The sequence below is a fragment of the Temnothorax nylanderi genome, unplaced genomic scaffold (assembly GCF_030848795.1).
Source record: "Temnothorax nylanderi isolate EJ_2023f unplaced genomic scaffold, tnyl_v1.0 TNYL_tig1375_pilon, whole genome shotgun sequence".
NCBI lineage: Eukaryota > Metazoa > Arthropoda > Insecta > Hymenoptera > Formicidae > Temnothorax > Temnothorax nylanderi.
This window is the reverse complement of record NW_027250437.1, coordinates 15001-18916: the sequence shown is the minus strand read 5'-3', so window position 1 is coordinate 18916 and position 3916 is coordinate 15001. Positions and strand designations below refer to the sequence as shown.

The 3916-nt window shown below is 32.3% G+C and overlaps 1 long non-coding RNA gene across 1 annotated transcript in view; it reads left to right on the top strand.

Moving 5' to 3' along the window:
• Window positions 1-8: 8 nt before the first annotated feature.
• Window positions 9-3916, top strand: part of LOC139787269 (uncharacterized) — a 5076-nt gene continuing 1168 nt past the window's right edge. The window contains exons 1-2 of the long non-coding RNA XR_011722577.1: window positions 9-2985; window positions 3200-3916. The exon at window positions 3200-3916 is cut by the window's right edge and continues 1168 nt beyond it. This is a non-coding gene — a long non-coding RNA (uncharacterized lncRNA). The remainder of the gene's footprint in view (window positions 2986-3199) is intronic.

The following is a 3916-nucleotide window of genomic DNA, read 5'->3' as shown; positions in this document are numbered from 1 at the left end:
TATATCTGGCTTCACATACATTTATATACGATTAGATATGGTGCTATATCTGGTTGTATATAGCGCCAAATTAGTCACATTAATATATCTGGCTATATATGACTGCATATATAGTTGTATATAATACTATATCTAATTATATGTAGAGTGCACTACTCATATATCATTTTATCTGGCTTCACATACATTTATATACGATTAGATATGGTGCTATATCTGGTTGTACATAGGACAAGATTAGTCACATTAATATATCCGGCTATATATGACTGCATATATAGTTGTATATAATACTATATCTAGTTATATGTCGGGTGCAGTACTCACATATCATCATATCTGGCTTTACATACATTTATATACGATTAGATATGGTGCTATATCTGGTTGTATATAGCGCCAGATTAGTCACATTAATATATCTGGCTATATATGACTGCATATATAGTTGTATATAATACTATATCTAATTATATGTAGAGTGCACTACTCACATATCATTATATCTGGCTTCACATAAAATTATATACATTTATATACAAGTAGATATGGTGCTATATCTGGTTGTATGTGGGACCACTGATTGCACATGTGGCCATGTATAATTAGATATGACCCCATATAAAAACATATATAATTATATATAATTATATATATACCAGATATAATTATATATGTTTATATCTAATCATTTTTTCCCGGGGTGAGCCCGAAAATGCCTTGGAAATGCGCCCGGACTGCTTACTGACCGATTAGCCCCAAACACAAGTTTCAGGTTTGATCGCCCACGAAATATTAGACATCAACGATAATGAAAAAACTACACTGGATTCGTGTTCAGCATGCATTACTCTTTATAATCACGTACCTCGAGATTTGGAGAGCAAATATTATTGCAGATATTACAAAATTTCCACGCGCAGAAAATGTAACTTTCACCTTTCGAAAACACGTTTGCCTTCGTAAAAATCATAACACGGCAGGTAACCTGCCGAAACTCCGTTGGTCACATGGGTACTATAAGCAGCGTTTACAATGTTAATAGCGAGTTCGCACAATATACAGGTTCCGAGATATTTGATTAGACGTATTTACCCCGTAGACGTTTTAGCCCCGGTCTCCCCTACATATTCTTAACAATGCTCAAATTATGGATGATGCATTCTACTCTTTGATACGAGGCAAAATTAATTTACCCACATTTTTGAAACTCATGACACATTTAGTGAAGGAGAAGAATTATATGGCATGGTATTCCATGTTTAAAGCTTTTGAATATATATCATCTTTCTTCCCATTTGAAGAAAGTTTTTATATCAAGGTAGATATTATTTGTCCGTTATGCATGTTAAATATTGAGTCGCATGCAATATGTTTAAATAAATTATTTTTTGGTATTTTTAAGAAAATAAAATGTTAGAAAAGAATAAAAATGTGTTTATATGCTTTTTAAAAATATATTTATAATTAGCTCAAAAGTAAAAAATGCAAAGAATAAAGTTTCACACGTGTCTTTCAGATTTATATTTCGAACATACACAATACTTCTCTCACAAACTAGTTTTTTTATAATTTTATTAAATTTACATTATAAGTCGATTTTATGTACATACGTTGACGTGTCAAACATTAAAATAGAGATATTTTCTGATTTTTTATGTCTTTCAAATATTTTTTTAAATATTTAAATATATTAAATATTATTAAACGTGTGGTTTAATAATTTTTACGTATTTTGCACAAAACACAAAGTAAAACTTTAGAAAAAATTATATTCCTTTGTAAGCAGCCTTGTAAAAATCAATTAGATTAGATAACATATGCTTTAGAAATGTTTTGCATAAACTCGGAATTATTGTACTTTTTTGATACGCAACGACTTAATATATCTAGCATAAGCAACGAAAACTGTTACATATAACTAAATAAATTAGCTCATATACGAATATGTCATATTATATATTATAAACACTTCTCATTATAAGATATACACGATGACTTTTATAAAAACTCTGATTTTGAAAATATAAAAATGTTGATAATAATTAATGCGTATATCATACTATTATATAAAACCCGACTGTTTGTCTGTCTGTCTGTCCGTCCGTTTGTCCGCGAACTAATCATTCGTTAGTGGACCGAATTTTTCCAAAAGTATATGAAGTAGGGGTAGAATTTTCCGGGGAGTGCTATAAAGTGTATAATTTTTGAGAGAGAGAGAGAGAGAGAGAGAGAGAGAGAGAGAGAGAGAGAGAGAGAGAGAGAGAGAGAGAGAGAGAGAGAGAGAGAGAGAGAGAGAGGAGAGAGAGAGAGAGGAGAGAGAGATATATCATTAATCATGTATACTCTAAGTCTTCATTGGATAAGGTAAATTACAAGAATCAATTATTAATACATGTACATATAATACATTTTATTAAACATTTTATTATTAAACTTGTTTACTTATGGATATATTGCATGTACTGTGCAAACATGTCACAAACATGTTGTCCTAATTATGCTGATAATGAGACATTATACAGGTGTCTAATAAGTAATTGAAAAGTCCGAAAAGTAATGGTGGATTGGATCAAACACATCAGATGACGTTCGCTGTTACCTAAGAGATCTAACAATTAAACCATTTTACATGCCTGACGAGTCCGACCTACCGCTTCTCATGTGCTTATTCGATTCGACGTTTCTATTAATTACTAATAACTATTGCGAATTTGACAATATGGTACATACATGACATTCCTTTTCAGTATGACCCAGCTAGTCCACTATCACCTTTCGGGTTCTTCAGTTATACCTATATGTTAGACACTCTGTATATGTAGCGCGCGGTGTTCCATGATATAAATTATAAAATTAACATACTAATTACAAATAAGTATCAAAATAATTCTGTTCCAGATAAATAAATTTTTAGACGGTTTAGCAACCTGGCCGACTGATTTTTTTAAGCATCCGCTTATTGATGATAGATTATATAATAAGGTAAATTCAATGTATCAACCTAGTTGAATATATTTATATCTACATATATACATATGCGTGCTCTCGCGTGCACGTGCGCGTGTGTATTACACTTTTTTAATTATAACCAATAAGAGACAATGTAAAACTCTAACTTGTGTGTGATGACGAATTATTAATTATTAATGCTCAATGTATGTGTATGCTTTTATGCATCCTAACAATTTCATTTTAGGTAAAGGAATGCACAGGACGTGACGTACCAGATCTAATAATCTTTGGGAAAATTACGATTTGTAAATACAAAATCGATATACGCTCATCTGAAATAAAGCGACACGTGAATCGCTTTTCGAATTTTATTTAAAAACCTTTATTTATCGGGAATATTTATTAATAATTTAAACGAGAATATAATATAATAATGTTTAATGAATGTTAAATAATTTATCGGATCAATGTAGGGGAGACCGGGGCCTAACCGTCGCCGGAGTTGAACCGTCAAATCAAATATCTCGGAATCTGTATATTGTGCGAACTCGCTATTAACATTGTAAACGCTGCTTATGGTACCCATGTGACCAACGGAGTTTCGGCAGGTTACCTGCCGTGTTATGATTTTTACGAGGGCAAACGTGTTTTCGGAAGGTGAAAGTTACATTTTCTGCGCGTGGAAATTTTGTAATATCTGCAATAATATTTGCTCTCCAAATCTCGAGGTACGTGATTATAAAAAGTAATGCATGCTGAACACGAATCCAGTGTAGTTTTTTCATTATCGTTGATGTCTAATATTTCGTGGGCGATCAAACCTGAAACTTGTGTTTGGGGTTAATCCGTCAGTAAGCAGTCCGGGTGCATTTCCAAGGCATTTCCGGGCATTTCCAGGCTCACTGCATATGGAATATGGATAAGACGGGAATTACAACCGTTCAGACACCGAATAGAGTCA